Source organism: Anneissia japonica, unplaced genomic scaffold (assembly GCF_011630105.1).
Source record: "Anneissia japonica isolate Jap-2015-1 unplaced genomic scaffold, ASM1163010v1 scaffold288158_len382065_cov157, whole genome shotgun sequence".
In the NCBI taxonomy this organism is placed as follows: Eukaryota; Metazoa; Echinodermata; class Crinoidea; order Comatulida; family Comatulidae; genus Anneissia; species Anneissia japonica.
The window spans coordinates 226,979-239,861 of NW_022707439.1; positions in this window are offsets into that span (position 1 = coordinate 226,979).

Sequence of the window (12,883 nt, forward strand, 5' to 3'; positions counted from 1 at the left end):
TACACGCTACAGTACACACAATGAGCCTACAACTTTGGATAGCCGAGTTCCGCACGAGTGATTCAGCCCACATCTTTATATGTCTGAGTTAACGCATGAATGGTATTATGGACCCCACATCTTTATATCTAATTTTGCTAAGAGTTCCGCTTGAACAATTTCGTGGAACTTTTGGTATCTGCGCATGACATTTTTCCATTGCAGGATTTATAATGTGTTGAGAAGAAGCATAATCTCGGAAGAGAAGCCGGCAGCTGACTCTCCGGAGTTTTAGAAGTTATTTTATCTTTTATTTTTATATATTTTTTTCTTTTTAAGCTGCTGGCACCTAGCTATTAATGATTGTTATTTCCTAATAAGTGTTGTTATTGGCGGGTAACCCAGATGTGTGCACTGTTTTACACTGGGCCGCCTATCAACACGGAAATGAAACTGCAGAAAACAATTATAGTGTAGATCTTGCTACATTTCAAAAAGTCTATTAAGTGAAAGTAGGTAAACATTAATTCGAGTAAACAGCCTTCTAAATTTATTTGTGAATACATTGTTTACTGGAATTAACTACCAAAATAATGTTAAATAATTGTTTGTTGACCATTCCCACATCTAGACATTGGGATATGATTAATTGATAGCAAGCTATATTCAATGATTTACCGTGACAATAATGTAAAGTTTGCTACAAATAGAAAAAGAAATCCAAACACAGATGAGCATAATAGGTACATAAAAAGAAAATGACAATAACATATACAATCCTAACAAAAAAATAAGTCAACATAGGTACTGTAGGTACACAGAAGACTACACAATAAATAAATAAATAAAATGTTTTTCTTGTTTACTATTATACCTGTTGCCGTTTTAATTTGTTTCATGATGAAGTTAATAGATCTAACATTCATATAACACTATGCTTAGCGATATTGATGCCTAATATAATCATATTACTACCTAAAAATGGGAAATTAGAATAACATTTGGGCATGATCATCCGAAAGGCTAGTTAGGCATAACATCATACCTAGGCCAGCTTAGGCACAATAAGAATAGTAATAATAATAATAATAATAAAATTTATAATAATAATAATTATAATATTAATATTAATAATAATAATAATAATAATAATAATAAAATAATAATAATAATAATAATAATAATAATAATAATAATAATAATAATAATAATAATAATAAAAATAATAATAATAATAATAATAATAATAATAATAATAATAATAATAATAATAATAATAAATTCACTCATTCATTGGTGCTCTGCCATTTTGACAGGTCACATGAAATCCAGTGTGTTAGAGCTGTCTATTCCTAGTTTTTCTTTTAATTTGAAAATAACTGTCGCCCTGTTTTATTTGATCAAGAAATGCTGATCTTTTCCTTCATCTTTGTGCTTGTCATTAAAACGGCTTTATATAATATTGTAGGCAACTCTGTAATTTCGTGTCATTTTTTTTTTTGTTTAAAGTAAAATTCAAGCTGATTTAGGTGATATAATAATAATAATAATAATAATAAGATTTGTAAAGTGTATAATACATCGGTCCCTAACAAATGTCCATCAGAACACCTTATAAATATAGTAATATAGCCTAGGCCCACAAACAATTGCATCTTCTTAAAAACTATGTAAAAATCAGGAGCAGATCCAGAATTTTTCAAACGACAGAGAGTGGTGATAGGGCATGGTGTTGGGATATCAAAACCAAGTTACTGGAAATCTGATTTGAACTCAGTGACTTTTGACCTCAATTTTAATATTTTTCATGAAAAAACATGAAATTATCATATCTCTGTAACGCTTTGGGCTATTGAGGTAATTTTCATGCCAAATTGCTCAGAACACATATTTGCTCTAATACAACTTTTTGCACCCAATGCTTAATGTGAATTTTCATAAAAAATTTTTGCCAAAAATATGAAATTGTCATTCTCTGCAACGCTTACGTCTATAGAAATAATTTTTGTGCCAAGTTGTTCAGAAGACACACATTCATATTTGCTCTAATACAACTTTTTCTATGGAAACTAATACTTATTGAGAAATTCTTTAAAATCATGTTTTTGGGCAAATACAGGTAAAAAAAATCATATTTCTGAAAAATACAGTTAATTATTAGGCCTTGACATATATTTATTGAGATGTTACTGGAAATCAGATTTGACCTATGTGACATTTGACCTCAATTTATATACTTTTTATTGAAAAAGCAATTAATTGCCTTATCTCTGTACTACTTTGGTCTATTGAAATTGTCAAAATTGTTCAGAAGACATCAAATCAAATCAAGTCATTCTTTATTGCAACTCACAAAGGGAGTTGAATTTCACAAAAGTTAATAGAGAAAAGTTAAAAATCCAAGCAATCAACAAGGAAAATAAACGACAAAAAGAACCAACATAAAAAAACAGCAAAAAGATACAAGATGATGAAAGGTAAAAAAAAAAAACTGAATACATTGTAATTTTAAAATGATTATTATTATTATTATTATTATTATTACAACTACCACCATCATTATTATTAAAATTATTATCGTTTAATTGAGAATATTAGAAAAATTTTAGTAACGAATTTTGAAAATGACCTTAGCAGGAAGTTCTTACCAACCCTGGAACAAACCAAAATTTAAGATAAACTTTGTTGACCTTTCGGTTTTGACTTTGGGAGGGTGAATTCTTTAGGTTATCTCAGATGGTAATCGGAGGAAGAGGCTTTAGGTAGGAGGTGGTGTAATCTATGAGAAGGGTTCTTGATTTTCTGGAAGTATTCCCTGCACAGGCGAGTGCGTCGCTCAGACAACACAGGAATATTGCACATGGTCAGGGCACTACGGTAGCTAAGCTGAGGAAGGGTAATTTTGAGAGCTCCGCGTTGGATCTCTTCCAATTGTGACTTTGTCAAACATGTATTCCCCATACCGGGGCAGCATACTCTAGTAATGGTCTGATAACACAACAGTAACAATAACACAAAGCTTGTGCATCAATGCCAAAACGACGTAATTGTTTGAGAAAAAATAATCATACCTACATTTATATTTATTAGTGGTAGAAAACATTGTAGGGGTACAAAATCCAATTTATTGTGAATCTGATTTGACCTAAGTGAACTTTGGCCTCATTTTTATTGTTTGTATTGAAAAAAACATGAAATTGCAATATCTCTGTCTGTAATACTTTAGTCTATTGAAATGATTTTTTGTCAAGTTGTCCGGAAGGCATACATTTATATTTGCTCTAATAAACATTTTCCATAAAAAACTAATGCTTACTGAGAATTTCTTTAAAATCACGGTTTTAGGCAAATAATATGAAAATTCCATATTTCTGGAAACTACAGTTAATTATTAGGCATTTGCATACTGTACGTTTATTGAGATGAGATGATAATGATACCAATAATGATGATGATGATTATGCAGAAGGATGGTTTAAAATGATGGAGGATGATGATGATTATAATGATAAGGAATGATGTTTGTTTTGATAATCAAGGATGGTAATGTTTTTTTCTGAAAAAAATATATGTTGATGGAAACAGCACGCTGATGGAAAACGATAATGGGGGATGATGATGCCGTAGGCACGGCGATTTCAATATAGACAATAAGTAGTGAGCCCTCTGTTGGTCACTATTATACATTTTATATATTCTCGTAGTTGGGGGCGCTAACGCGGAAGCGATAATTTCATTATTCTCCATATATGGGTTTTTAAATGACCAACCAACAGCTTTAAAATTAAAAAAAATAATGAATATTCATGATATTATCGAAGAGGACATGCTAAACAGTTCCGTAGTATAACATAGGTACGATGTCATGGCTCCTGATTTTACGTGTGTATTTGAATTTATTCCATGTTTTTCACCCAAATCTGGCATGTAAAGTTTAGTAAAGTTTACATGGCTATAAATAATTTTTGCAAATTTTTGAAACATTGCCACTTGCTCCATGTTATTACTATTTGACTTCTGCATTATCCTCTAAAAAATCTCTCTGACAACTGTTCCGGTAAAAGTTTTATTTAAGTTTAAAAATGACCGTGTCTGGCCTTTAAAATACACGTGTTTAAAATAGACGTTTATGGCGTAATAAATAACACAGACAAGATAACTATATATGTTTTTAAAATATAATTCAAATGTTTCTAGCAGTCTTCCCAAAAATAGCCTAAGCTACGGGAGGGTAAGCTGCCGCCTGGGCTTAGGTGAAAGTAAACAATGTTTGGCCCGGAGGGTATTTAAATTTTAAGTATACGCGGTATGCTCTCACGTGAAAGTAGGCCTACGCTAGGCCTAGTCTTGTCTCTTATAGACATATTTTTAGGATTATTCAGACCCCAAGTTTTATAAAAACAGTTATCTTGTAATTTGAAAATGTCTAAAAATATTTGATTATTTTATTATTATTATTATTATTATTATTATTATTATTATTATTCTTTGAAATTTCTTTTTTAGTATCTGAAGTTTGGTGGTATTATTAATGTCTGATGTTCTGTCATAATTGTTTACTGAAAAAAAATAGCAATAATAACTTTTTATTTTTAATTTTAAACAAGATACAAGCGAGCTGACAAAATACATCATGGAGATAATCAATTTAAACATAAAGGAAAGAGCAGCTGGATGGTGTTCATGGAGAGCAGCAGAAAAAATGATACTAAGACAGATATTAAGGTATTTTAAATAATAAAAATTATGTATCATCACAATGCTTTATAAATCATATCGCATGTTTTTAAATACAGTATTTTCATTGATATCTTAAAATTGTTTACTTTCCATTGCCTAGAATGAATTATATTGTTATGTATTGCCTAATTAAAATATATTTATATTTATCTTTTCAGCTTCTTTAATTGTTACGACGCAGGATGAAAATCAGATACTATGGTGAGATATGTTTACATCTATCCGGTTTTAATCGATATGCAAGCTACATGGAAACAGATGGACTCGTCATTTTGTCTCTGAATTCCTGCTGTTACAGACAGTTTTGTTTAGCATTCTTGTTTGTATTTTTGAAGAGACCTGGGACTTTTAGATGATGGGAAATTAATATTTTCTCTGAATCAACTTACTATTGAGAACAGATTGTTCAAAACCCCATACCCTTTTTGTGAAAATAAATTTACACACTAATTACTGCACATATTAACACAAAGCACAATAACATATTTTGTTGTGCAGTACTATAATATAGTGTGAATATATTGAATTTTCTACTTACAAAGTGCAATAGCAATTTGTACAAAAATAAGTATTAACCTGATTGCATACCTTTAATTTGGATTCCTGATGATGACATAATTAATATCAAAGAATTGAATCCCTAAACTTTGAGTATGTATTATTCTATCTGTATCCGAGATTAATCAGTGGACCTTTCGGTTTAATTTGGATTCTTGTATTTTTAAAGGTTTGTTTTGTTCATTAAAAATATAACATGTAGAACATAATCTTTGTGTCTATTTGTAAACTGAAGTGTAAGAAGAATGATGATTGTAAATGATACTGGCTATTTTCACAGATGAATATTGGATCATTGTTTACATTTATTTATATTTTAAATTTTCTTTATTTTAGAGCCATCCTAATTATTCCCATCAAAATATAAAATTTTCTTCAATGCAAGCCTGTATTTATTATATATTAGCTGAATAAAAATAATATATATAATATTATACAATTATAATTTTAACATTTAACAACATTAATGCAGCAAAGCCAGTATCTAAAACCCAAATAAAATCTAGGCCTCAACCTAGGCCTAGCGCATGTATAACCAACGCGTAAAATTGCGCGTATGAGCCCGTGGAGTTGTGAAGAACGCCTAGTAAAGCCAAAATATTTGCTGTTTTCAATCGAAATTTTTTTTAAATCGGAAAAAGTTGTCAGTCCAATATTTCACAGAATACAAGAACAGACACTGATTGTTCATTGGCGACCAACGATAACATCCAGAAAAATTGCATAATTTTGTACAACGACGATAATTACGACCATGTTTAGCGATATTAACATTTACGGAGTTAGGGCGTTGTTTGTTTACATTTTTACTGTAAACCGGCCTTACTTTTCTCGTTAAAATTCATGATTTTTATATAAATTCATGCATTGCAAAAATTTTGTTTAGTAGCTGATATAATAATTAGACAAACAGAACATGGATGGGGGATATTATACTCATATATTATTTTTAGCACAATTCTACTTTGTACCAAAAAATGCAGTTCCGCTAGGCTCGCACGATCCCAATCGCGACATGAGTGTGTTCGTTCGAGGCTTGCGGTGCGTAAATATTTGAAAGGCGCGTTGAAAACACTTATTGTCCCAATATAGTGCGTATGAAACCGCCGTGTAGGATGACGATGATGCTGCAGGATGAAAATAATGATCACAGTGATTACGATAATGATGGAAAATTGCGATATTGGATGATAAGGAATAAAGATAATGCATGATATGATGATAATTATTCCTAAAAAATGACAAGAGAATGAAAATGATGGCGAAAAATAATGGGAATGATAATTGTTGATGATTTATGGGGGGGGGGGAGTATGATGATTGTAACATCATTCAATACTGTCATCATCTATCAACAATACAATCATCATTATCGGCATAATCAAATATCATCGTAATCACCAATTACCATTATTATTGTCCTCTGAGAGCATAATAATTTTCTTTTTGTGTCACCACCACCCAGCCACCAGCCATCGCCATAATTTATCACCGTTTATTTTTCTCAATCATTATGGATGATGATTTATGGAAGAAAACAATACTGGTGTAAATTTTTGATTTTTCTAAAAAATATATTAAGGGAAATATTTCAATATACAGTGTCAAGACCTAAATATTTGATCTTAGTAACAAACTGAAAAAATGTGTCTTTTTCGTACATTTAATTTGCCCAAAAACATTATTTTAAAGAATTTTCAGTAAGCTTTAGGTTTTTAAAAAAAATTGTATTATTTGCTTTAATACACATTTTGGTTGTATTTGCTGTAATACAAACAAAATTTGTATTAAAAAAGCAAAAAAAATTGACATCAAAATAATTTCAGTATGCTAAAGCATTACAGAGACATGGTAATTTCATTTTTTCAATTAAAAAAACATAAAAAATGAGGTCAAAGGTCATGAGTTGAAATCAGATTTGCAGTAACTTGAATTTTGTACCCTACATCATTATGCTACCACCATGTCAAAGTTTGTATTCACTATTGTAACATCTCAATAAACATTATGTCAAGGTCTAATAATAAACAAAATATTGCATTTTCATAATAAATATATATAGATAAATATAAATATATTATTTTTACCCAAAAAACATGATTTCAAAAAATTATCAGTAAGCATCAGTTTTCATGCAAAAGGTTGCATGAGAAGTACAGAGTAAGAAATTTCGTATGTATCATTTTCTGACAGCTAGTCTATATATCACTGTCAAGAAAGGTCATTATTTGACATACAAGTAACATATCACTTTTGTCAGTTTCATTCAGGTTTGACCTCAGCTTTAACCTCTGCTCCCTGGTGAGATAAACCACACCAGTACAGTAGGTCCTTGTCACTAGTATACTTTGTATAATATAATACTGTACAACTATTCTAGGCATATTTTACGTTTTGTTTTAAATTTCATTAAGAATCACATTTTTGTTTTCTTTTTGCAAATTGACAAAAAAACAGTGATTGAATAGGATAGGGCCAGAGGCAGTAGTGTTGTCCTGTAATCAATTTCTTCCATAAAAATGCAAGAAGGTTAACAAAATGAAATTAAATTTTGTGTAATTTATTTTACATAAAAAATAAACCTCAATTCTAAAATATAAAATTCGCTTTCAAAACTGGATGCAATGTTATTGTTTGTAGCCTACTCTAAATGTTATGTGGACAATCTCTCATGTAGGAATAAATTTATTCACTGCGTGACACAAATTTAGACCAATTAATGCATAAAATATAACTAATGTATACCCGTCTACTAAAATGAAGCTATAAACCTACTAAATAATGTGCAATGTGTACTGTATGTGAATCATTTTAAGCATAACATTTTTAACTTTCAACATTTGGCTTCCAATATTTCTGGTGAAATCTTAAACTGAGTTGATCTAAACTAGTACAAATACTTTCTGTTAGGGCCTATGCTTTTTGGCAAATAAAAAAAAATAATTAGAGTCATGTTTAAAAATACATGAACTATATACTGCTAAACACAATACAATGTTGACCAATTTTATGCAAAATTTCGAATTACAATGAACCCATCTAAAACGTGACTAGATACACTTTATACAAACCTAAATTCTGTAGTGTGGCCCCATATTACTAGTAAATTGTGAAGACCATATTAATCATAATAATGCGAACAAAACTTTCAAACAATATTTAAAAAGTTGATCTATAGAACCTCATGCATAAAAAGTGAACCCATCTTAAAAATAATTGACCTTTTACAATTAGATATGGACCCATCTTGAAAAGTAGAAAATTAATTTTACGCATAAAGCCAAAAGGAAAATAACTTTATTTAAAATTATTACCGTAACACATTGCATTACATACATTATGTTTTATTTTATGCTAAGGTATTTTTATTGGTAATAATGAAAGTCTAATATTTGCACAACAGCAATTATTAACATATAAATATTTTAAATGTATTGTTCCATTTAAAATACCCTCCCCCAACAACAAAAAATCTTTTTTTTTACTTCCTTATTTTGATGTGACATAAAAATTAAAAATTGAACGTAGAAATTTGTATATTTATAAAATTTGTATCCATAATTTTACAGCGAAAACTGATAGAACCACTTCTAATCACTTTTTGTATTTTATTACATTTATTCAGGGTGGCACCAGTGGTGGTGTTAGGTGGGAGTTGAAGGGTGGTGGGGCGGGGGGTGAGCTGCCTGAGAAACACAATTAGTCTGGGGAAAAACAGTTATATGATTTTTAACATATTAATAGACTCTAAAATCCATTAGATACAGTTTTGTGTTCGAGAGATCTGACTTTCGACAGATTTTAAGCAAAAGCTGACCACGTCGACAAGTAATCCAGGTTTCCTTTAAAAATCGCTACACTGTCGCTACAGTGTTTTCATTCCAATTGCTGTACTGCGTAGCGTCCCGTCGCAATTGGAAAGGCTCCCCGATTCGGCCGACCACTCAGCATCACCGAAAGCTGTTGGCAATAGCATGTAGCGACTGTATGAAAAATAAGCCTAAAGCGTAGTTTAATTTCATTTAGGCCCTATTTGTCTGAAACCTCAACATGTACAAAAACAGAAACAAAAAGTAACTACAATAGCAAAAAAAACAACAAGTGAGACAGGACTTTCCAAAAGCATATTAAAAGGTAGACCAATTTATGAAAAAAAAAAGAGAATTTTATTTAAAATTATTAACCACTGCATACATACATTATGTTTTATTTTTATGTTAATACTTAGGCCTATAGTGAATAAAAAATATAGTATTTGCACAATAGTTTTCCTTAAATTTGGTACATTGTCGCTACAGTGTTTTCAGTGCAACCGCAGTGTACTACATAGCAGTTCCCGACACAATTGGAAAGGCTCCCCGATTCGACCGAGGAAAAAAATCAGCATCACCGAAAGCTGTCAGCGATAGAAGCATGTAGCGCGACTGCATGGAAACCAAGCTTGACACTCTCGCCAGCAAGTCAGTCCCTGTCGGCGACATCCAACCACTGTTAGGAAAATCCTAGCATCACCTCTACGGTTTTTATTATCATTATTCAGTAGGCCAAGTTTTAATGGTGGGAATCCTGATAGATTGTTTAAGTAGTAATTATTGACACACTTTCTTGAAAACCTGTCTAGTGAATCCGCCGCTAGCCGAAAATTAACATTTAAAATTAAAAATTTATTTTTAAGCAGTTAATGAACAGCCGGCGTGATTAATCGGATATTAACAGTTATATTTACAGTTTATGCTTTTTATACTTGCAAACAAATAAAATCAATTATAAGATCGAAGCAGACTTACATTGTAGTAATCATAATGAGTAGGCATAATCGACACGTGCACCAAGTACTAACGCGATTTTATATGCCTCTCTTTTGCCAAATTTGAAAATGAATTGTATCATTATTTTTTTCCCCACCCATTGCTGAACATTTTTTTTTTTAATTGGTGTGCTAATCAAGGTACCACCTAAGCACATACCTTCGTTTCACGCGATTCTGCTGTATTTATGTGATTGGGTGGATCACTTCATTCAAAGAAATTTATCAAGGGAAGATGTAGAAAGGGGATAAACAGGTATTGCCTCCCCACCCCCAAGAGTTTATCAACACACCCATTTTTTGTAACTGTCTAAAACATCCTTGTCTAAAAAAAGTGTCTGTTGTAGAGGGGACACTTATAATTAAAAATGTAAAATTGTCCCGTTATTAGGGGTTTTTGGCATGTTTTCATAATGTTATTTTTATTGACATAATAATCAGTCAGGGGTAGCGCAAGGATTTGCCCGACGGGGGAATTATATCTAATTTATATCAATAATTTGCAATGCAAAAATAAATTCATCTATAATAATTATAATAATATAAAATCTGCAGAAATGTTATATAAAACAACAATAGTGTTATGTTCTCTATATTATTTCATGACCACTTCAAAAACCTTGTAAATGACGCTCCCCCACGCCTCATGTTCTCGTCGGGGAAATCTGACTACTTGTCAGGGCCATTGCTTCCCCTCACCCCGTCGGTGACATTGCTTACCCCTCCCCCGCCTTCGGGCAAATCCTGGCACCACCTATGTTCCGTATAAACCCTTCATAAATGATAGTGATTTCCTGAGGACCACTACTGTATTTCATCTATCAGTGATCTGACATCATTTATGTCATCGTTGAAACATTTACAACATTTTTTGTGGTTAAAAAAAATACTGAAAAACATGAAAAATCTAGCAAATCTTAAAGTCAGCAATGGAAATCATGGTACACATTTTATAATTCACTGATTTTATGCTCAAAAAAATTTTATATGATTATACTACTTTCTGGAAATAAGACAACTTGGCCATTGTGTGTTAATTTTACTGTTGGATTTTCTTTTCTAAATAAAAAAATAAAGAAAAAATCTTTAAAATGTATACTTTTAGATTTATGTTAAAAGCAATGTCATTATTATTATTGAACAATATACAATAAGCTAGTCCAGATACAATTTGACTACAATTAAATATTTTAATATTTATGTATTTTTCTATTTCTAAATATAAGGCCAAAATTAAAAAAAAATACTTGGTTAGTGTCACCACCGGGCCGTAATTGTTAACCAAATAAGAAATTCAAGTCAAAATCAATACCGGTATATTTAAGTAATTAAAACAACGATTTCACCAAATAGGTGAAATATTTGTGTAGGACTATTCGAAATGATTTTGATTTCTGCATGAAATTATTTAATTCTTTATTTTGATTTACTTGTTCATGAAGTAAAAAATTATAAATATTAAAATACTTTAGGCTTGGTATATTGTGTTATCAGTTTTTTATGTTTTCTGAATATTAAAGAAAATTACTGTAACCCTGCCAAGTACATTTTTATTATGGATTATTATTTTTACAATGAGTAAAAAAGATCATGTGGCTTTTAAATGACATAAAAAACCCATACATTTTGAATCATTTTTATATATTATACCAGGGAGTTGTTATAGTGACAATAATATAAAGCATACTAACCTTAAACCTCCCATAAAAAAACATTATAAATAAAAAAAAAATAAAAAATACTGTTATATAGTGTTAAGATAACCAACACTATATAGGCCAATTCAACTATACCACTAAACTGAACATTACCTCACTAACCCATTAGACACCTGTTAAACGTCTCCTTAAGTAGTATATATGAAGTCTTTGACAGGACAATAGCAAATTCATGACAAAAAGCCCAAGTGGTCAACTCCTTGCATTTGATTTATAAAATGAGTTCGATTGAGTGACAGATCGTTACTAAATATAAGTTAAGTATAGAATACTATAAGTTACTATAGAATAGTAATTGGAAACCGACAAATTGTTTGAACCTTTTGAACATGCATGGAACTCGAAGACCTACCTTTCCTGAAGAATGACAAAGCAGAAATACTCACATCTGCATGTAACAAACCGCAAGATAAAAATCCAAACGGATACGTGGCAAGCCGACAAACGACAGGAAACGAAATCGGATTCGTGTCAAGCCGACAGATGATAAAGATGACATGATTCGAGACAAGCCGACATTAATTGGACTTCCCTCCCTGATGACTGAAATGACGACGCTCCAGAATATTTTTGAACGTTCTACTTTGAACATTATATTTTTGTTTTACATTTTATTTTTGATATGGACTTAGCATGAATGTTGTGAAAATTACAGACGTATAATTGGGTAAGTTTAATACATTGTTACATTCCATTATTGTGAGAAAGAGTTTTTTTTAAACTTTTTATCCATCATTAAAATTCAGTTTTAATTTAAACGTATTTGTGGAATTAGTTTGATTTTACTACATCAACCACATTTTTTTTTGTAGAGCGAATTTTTTTTAAAAACAAGTTAAGGTCAAAATAGCAAAATGTTGAATATTATTACAGGCATATTTTAATCAATACTTGATTGATTTAGATATCAAGACCCAAGTATAAACATCAATAATATAGCACTTATTCAGCACAGATTAGGTTAACGGACTGTTAATTTTGCAAAATCGCACATGTATACCAATTTGTATAACCAATTTCAATTGCACATAGCCAGACAATTTTTGAGGTTATTAAAGCTAAAAGGATAATTGATATAAAT